Raw genomic sequence first — 7,383 nt, forward strand, 5'->3', positions numbered from 1 at the left:
GTCCAGCGTTGGAGGTGGTGTGGGACCTGCACAGCATGGCAATCTCCAGCTCAGAGATGGACGACGTGGGAGCGATGGTGCTGGTGGCAGCAGGAAAACAGCGAGTTGCCAGGTCCCCAGGGACGACGTTGGATGGCGGCGACCAGAGGAGCAGAAAGGGTGAAGGCTACAGAGAGGGAAAGATGAACTTTTGATGCAGTTTCAGTTTTAGTATTACCAATTTAATACTAAATAATTAAATATTTTACCATTTATACAACACAGTCAGTAATTTATTCTGTATTCCCAGGCGGCGCTGCCTTCTTGAACCGCTGCAGTCCACCTGCTGTGGGTTGACCCACCGTGCCATTAGGGAGGGAATTCCAGAATTTTGACCCAGCAACAGCGAAGGAAAGGCGAGTCAGGATGGTGAGTGGCTTGGAGAGGAACTTGGAGGTGGTGGTGTTCCCATATATCTGCTGCCCTTGACCTTCCAGATGGAAGTGGTCATGGGTTTGGAAGGTGCTATCTGAGGATCTTTGGTGAATTTCTGCAGTGCATCTTGTAGATAGTACACACTGCTGCTACTGAGCGTCAGTGGTGGAGGGAGTGGATGCTTGTGGATGTAGTGCCAATAAAGCGGGCTGCTTTGTCCTGGATGGTGTCAAGTTTCTTGAGTGTTGTTGGGGCTGCACTCATCCAGGCAAGTGGGGAGTATTCCATCACACTCCTGACAGGTGCCTTGTAGATGGTGAACAAGCTTTGAGGAGTTAGGAGGTGCGTTACTCACTGCAGGATTCCCAGGTTCTGACTTGCTCTTGTGGTCACTGTATTTATGTTGTGAGTCCAGTTGAGTTTCTGGTCAATGATTACCCCCAGGAAGTTGACAGTGAGGGATGCAGTGATGGTAACACCATTGAATGCCAAGGTGCGTTGGTTAGATTGTATCTTCTTGGTGATGATCATAGCTTCGCATTTGTGTGGTGCAAATGTCACTTGCCACTTGTCAGCCCAAGCCTGGATATTGTCCAGATTTTGGTGCATTTGAACACAAACTGCTTCAGAATGAGGAGTTGCAAATGATCCTGAACATTGTGCACTCATCAGCGAACACCCCCACTTCTGACCTTACGATAGAGGAAAGGTCATTGATAAAGCAGCTGAAGATGGTTGGGCCGAGGCCACTACCCTGAGGAACTCCTGCAGAGATGTCCTGGAGCTGGACTGATTGACCTCCAACAACCACGACCATCTTCCTATGTGTCAGGTATGACTCCAACCACCTGAGCATTTGCCCCTTGATACCCATTGATTCCCTTTTAGCTAGGGCTCCTTTATGCCACACTCAGTTGAATGCAGCCTTGAAATCAAGGGCTGTCACTCTCACCTCACCTCTGGAATTCAGCTCTTTTGCCCATGTTTGAACCGAGGCTCTAATGAGGTCAGGAGCTGAGTGGCCCTGACAGAACCCAAACTGGGCATCGCTGAGCAGGTGCTGCTTGATGGCACTGTTGATGACACCTTTCATCATTTTGCTGATGATCGAGATGGAGTGGTAACTGCCAGGTTGGATTTGTCCTGCTTTTTGTGTACAGGACATACTTGGGCAATTTTCCACATTGTTGGGTAGATACCAGTGTTGTAACAGTACTGGAACAGCTTGGCTAGGGGAGTGGCACGTTCTGGAGGACAAGCCTTCAGTGCTATTGCTGGAAATGTTGTCAGGGCCGGTAGCCTTTGCAGTATCCAGTGTCTCCAACCATTTCTTGATATCACGTGGAGTGAATCGAATTGGCTGAAGACTGGTATCTGTGATGCTGGGGACCACTGGATGAGGCCGAGATGGATCATCCACTCAGCACTTCCGGCTGAAGATTGCTGCGAATGCTTCACAGCCTTATCTTTTGCACTGATGTGCTGGGCTCTTCCATCATTGAGGATGGGGATATTTGTGGAGCCTCCTCCTCCAGTGAGTTGTTTAATTGTCCACCACCATTCACGACTGGATGTGGCAGGACTGCAGAGCTTAGATCTGATCCATTGGTTGTGGGATCACTTAGTTCTGTCTATCTCTTGTTGCTTTCGCTGTTTGGCGTGCAAGTAGTTTTGTGGTTTCACCAGGTTGACAACTCATCTCCAGGTATGCTTAGTGCTGCTCCTGACATGCTCTCCTGCACTCTCCATTGAACCAGGGTTGATCCCCTGGCTTGATGGTGATGGCTGAGTGGGGGATATGCCTGGCCATGAGGTTATAGATTGCGCTGGAGTACAATTCTGTTGCTGTTGATGGCTCACAGCACCTCATGGCTGCCCAGTCTTGAGCTGCTAGATTAGATCGAAGTCTGTCCTATTTAGCACAGTGATAGTGCCACACAACACGATGGAGGTTGTTCTCAGTGTGAAGGCGGGACTTCACCTCCACAAGGGCTGTGTGATGGTCATTCTTACCGATATGGTAATGGACAAATGCAACTGCAGCTGGCAGATTAGTGAGGATGAGGTCAAGTAAGTTTCACCCTCTTGTTGGTTCCCTCACCACCTGCCACAGACCCAGTCTAGCAGTTATGTCCCTTAGGACCAGACCAGCTCGATCAGTAGTACTGCTGCTGAGTCACCTTGGTGGTGGAGATGGAAATCCCCCACCCAGAATACATCCACAGTGCTTCCTCCAAGTATTTTTCAACGTGGAGGAGGATCGATTCATCAGCTAAGGAAGGACGGTATGTGGTAATCAGCAGGAGGTTTCTTTGCCCGTGTTCAACCTGAAGCCATGAGACTTCATGGGGTCTGGAGTCAATGTTGAGGACTCCTAGAGCAACTCCCTCCTGACTGTATACCTTCTTAATTATTAAGAAGGAAGTCCTCACATTAATTTTCACCACCTTTGATAAAATTTCACCGCTCACTTGGACAGTTCTCATGGCACACCAGCTGAAAAGCACTAAATTCCAAGAGAAAACAAATAGTTAGTTTTTTGCCTCTTGCAAGAGGTTCTGCAGGAGGAACCAGGAAAGTGAGGCCTAGCATCAGCCATTGCAGGAGAGATTAAAAAAAAAAACCTCACCTCCAACACACTGGACACCTGGATGCTGTCTGAGCTCTCCACAGAAGGTAAGGTTAAAAGTTTGAAAAAAGAGAAAAAAAAGAAGGAAAAGTAAAAGTAAAAAGGAAAAGGAAAAGTAAAAGCAGGCAGAGCAGGTGAGCACTAGGCTCGGGAGCCCACACATTGCACTGCCAATCAAACATCTTGACCAGAAGATTTTCCCCGGAGCATCGGAGGATGAGGGGTGACCGTACAGAGGTTTATAAAATCATGGGGAGCATGGATAGGGTGAATATTCAAGGTTTATTTCCTAGGGTAAGGCAGTCCAAAATGAGAGGGCATAGGTTTAAGTTGAGGGCGGTAAGGTTTAAAAGAATCTTGAGGGGCAACTTTTTTCACACAGAGGGTGGTACATGTTTGGAACGAGTTGCCAGAGGAAGCAGTGGAGGCGAGTATTATTACAAAATTTAACAGGCATCTGGATGAGTATATGGGCCAAATGCTGGCAAATGGGACTCGATCAGTTCATGATTTTGGTCAGCACAGATGAGTTGGATCGAAGGATCTGTTTCTTGCTGTATGACCTATGACTCTATGAACAGAAGGCTTGGGAGGCTGAAGAGGGTTCTTCGCAAGAGACCTTCACTATAATTTATAGAATGCTACGTCTACATTGACATGACCCAACCAGATAGTACTCCACCAAGAAGGTCAGTAGAGGTTTGTGGTCTTGTCGAATAAAGATTTAGAGATCACAGCACAGCACAGCAAGGACAACGTACTGCCTTTGTTACTTTGGCTGACTAGCATGGCAAGGGCAGTGTGAAGTAACGGGGAGGGACCATCTAGAAAGATATGTCTCCACTGCATTACTTCCTCACAACTATTTCAGACACCGAGTAGGGAATAGAACAGATCAGTGGATATTGGTGACATTTTACAAGCCAAATCCCAAGCGAGGAACCCAGAGTGACCGTGGCAGTTACCTGAACTTCCATTGTAGCAATTTATCAGCTCACAATGTGGGGTTGGAAGTGACCAGCCTACCTATGTTGGACAACATGGCATCAGGTTCTGGATCCACGTGTGAAACAAGGTGGTGGTAGATTCCTCTACTACCAATGCCACCACCAACTGCCAGCATCACCCCCACCCCCCCAATGCACCCGAGGCTGAGGATGGAACAGAATTAGATATATGTACATTCTTTTCTAAAGGAGACTGTGTTTAGCTGCTCAACACATTATCATTACAATTGTGATTGTAAACATATAGCAATATACAAACACATTAACACAGAAATCACGAGGAGTAGGGCACTCAATAAGATCATAGCTCATCTGACAGTAACCTTAAATCCACATTCCTGCCCATTCCAAAGAACCTTTTACCCCCTTGCTTAACGAGAATCTATCTACCTCTGCCCTTAAAAAAAAATCAAGGATTCTGCTTCCACCATCTTTTCAGAGAGATAATTCCAAAGACGCACAATGTTTGGAGGAAAAACATTCACCAAAACTCTGTTGCAAATTGAGTGCCGTGGGTTTTGAATAGTGCCCTCCCCCCCAGTTCTAGATTATTCTAGCTGAGGGAAAATCCTTCCACATCAACCCTGGTAAGTCCCTTCAGGATAATATATGTTTCAATCAAGTCACATATTGCTCTTCTGAACTCTGGCAGATCTATATTGCTCTATCTTTTGTTTTGTGATATTCAAACAAAGATATAGCATTCTTACTGTGCCACATGCCATAATTTACATATATTTGTTTCTTCAAGTCCAGTAAAAGTTGATGTCGGCAAATCAAAAATGTCAATTAATCCATTGCAGTTTGTGGCAACAGTAGGAATCAAACAAAATCACACCTTGACATATATTGGTGCTTCAGAAACTTAGAGCCTCCCAACCTTTGACTCTTTACACTATAAACAGTGGCAGAAAAGTACTTCAACCTTCAGCTGGATCTTTTACAATCACTTCAGACTGATAACACTGCTGTTATATATAGCAACACTGCCTGGACGGAGATGGAGTGAATATCGGAGAGAGTGGATGCCAGAGAATGCAAATGCACTGCTTGTTTTTACTCAAGTTGATATCGCATTCACCAGACAGTTCAGTCTGCAGTTACGACAGAGCATATTCCAGCAAGTATGATTTCAGTAAATTTTCGGAAGAACTGGAAAGCCCAAATGTTAGCAGATCTTAGCAGTTATGTTGTTGTCTAACTTATAGTGTGGCTTTATATTATTAAAATTGTGTTGGATGGCAATCATTATAGTTACCCTACATTATCAGTACATCTGATTCCTTTGTATTCAATATTATATGATGTGGCTTGTGGTATTCTGTGTGTTAGCCAATGCAACATGTACAACAAATGGGTGGGTTCTTGTAGAGACATAAATTATTAACAACATCAAATACTTACACAGCCACAACATCACAGATTTGATTTGATAAGCAGCAATTAACATTCACACGACACAAGTCTCCTAGATAATGACCATCCCCAGTCAGAGACTTCTAACCATCGCCCCTTCATTTCAAAGGCATTACTATCACTGAATCCCACACCAACTTCTGACGGGTTAGCATTAACGAGAAACTTAACTGGACCAGCCCATATATGTTGTGGCTAGAAAGGGCAGTCAGAGGCTAGGTATTCTGCAGTGAGCAACTCACCACTGGACTCCCCAGTGCCTGTCTACTATCTACAAGGTGCAAGTCAGTAGTGGAGAAATGGAGATGCTCTCCAGTTGCCACTCCAAAAACATTCAAGAAGTTCAACACCATTCAGGCCAGCTTGATTGGGATCCAATCCACCATCTTCATTCTCTTTACCACTGACGTAGGGATTGCAGCGTGTAACATCCACAAGATGCACTGTAGCAATTCACTGAGGCTCCCTTGACAGTCCCTTCCAACTCACCACTTCTATCACTTTGAAGACCAGGACTAGCACACGCTTGGAAACACCACCACTTTCGATTCCTCTCAAAGTCACCATCTTGACTTCAAACTATGTCAGTGTTCCTTCACTGTCACTGGGTCAAAATCTTGGAACTCCCTCCCCCACACCACTGTTGGTGCTCCTACACCCCAAGCGGTTCAAGAAGCCAGCTCACCACCATCTCCAGGGGAATTAGGGGTAGACAATAAATACTGGGCCAGTCAGTAATGTCCATATCTATTACATGAATAAAAAGAAATTCTCTGTCCCTTCAAAGATACTGCTGAGTTTTTACAGCATTTTCTGTTTTACTTCAGTTATCGATTGTCAATGTACTTGTCGCTAAATATGTATTTTTCTTCAAGATACTTGCCCAATTTGACCTTGAATTTATATCTACAATCACTGTTGTTAAGCTATTTAAAAAAAAACCTAATAGAAATTCTAAAGCTATTTCAGACTGGATTTATTTTAATTGTACTGTGAACTTCTCAATTAGACTCTGACAAACACTTACACAAACAGTAAATGTGCCAGGAAAGCTAATAAAAATGCAGAAGAAATGGCCAAATAATGAAATATTACACTTTTAGCAATTGATCTCAGCCAATGATCTTTAAGGGTAATACAATAGGTACTTTATTTTCTTCTTTCATTGCGACATGAACATTGCTTGCTAAGCCAGTGCTCAGTATACATCTCTATTGCCCTTGAGAAGCTGATGCTAAACCACCTTTTTGAAACACTGCAGTCCACCTGGTAGATGGAAAGATCCAGTAAATTTCTCTCTGACTCCCTTAAGTGATTGCAACTAACAGAGGGCACAAGCTAGGCCTAAACTGGCTGGGGCAAAATATATCTTATGGCAAAAAGGAAATGTAGCAGCATGTACAGAAAACTGTCTTTCTGAACGGGGTAAAAGAGATTCAGTACTGTTAGGAGGGAGTGCCCAGTCTTGTGCAATGTCAGTGAAGGAACAGTGATGTGGTTCCAAGTCAGGATGGGTTAAGATTAGCATAGAGAGGAACATGCAGTGTTGATGCTCCTATGGTTCTTCTGCCCTCTCCTTTCAAGACCACAGACTGAGGATTTAGGAAGATGGAGTCACAGCAGATTTGGCAAAGGTTGCTGCACTGTGTCTTGCACATGATATGCATTGATGCCAACTATGCTGATGATGGAGGGAATTCATTCAAGACAACAAGGTGCAGGGCTGGATGAACACAGCAGGCCAAGCAGCATCATAGGAGCAGAGAGGCTGACGTTTCAGGCCTAGACCCTTCATCAGAAAAGGGGGAGGGGAAGGGGGTTTTGAAATAAATAGGGAGAGAGTGGGAGGCGGATAGAAGAGGGATAGAGGAGAGGATAGGTGGAGAGGAAACAAACAGGTCGAAGAGGCGGGGATGG

The 7,383-nt window shown here is 45.0% G+C and overlaps 1 protein-coding gene across 1 annotated transcript in view; it reads right to left on the reverse strand.

Annotated features, from left to right (window-relative positions):
- LOC109910686 (dynein axonemal heavy chain 9-like) overlaps window positions 1–7,383 on the reverse strand; it is a 419,178-nt gene that overhangs the window by 147,512 nt on the left and 264,283 nt on the right. The gene's annotated exons all lie outside the window — the stretch shown is intronic.

This window comes from Rhincodon typus, chromosome 23 (assembly GCF_021869965.1).
Source record: "Rhincodon typus isolate 14 chromosome 23, sRhiTyp1.1, whole genome shotgun sequence".
Lineage (NCBI taxonomy): Eukaryota > Metazoa > Chordata > Chondrichthyes > Orectolobiformes > Rhincodontidae > Rhincodon > Rhincodon typus.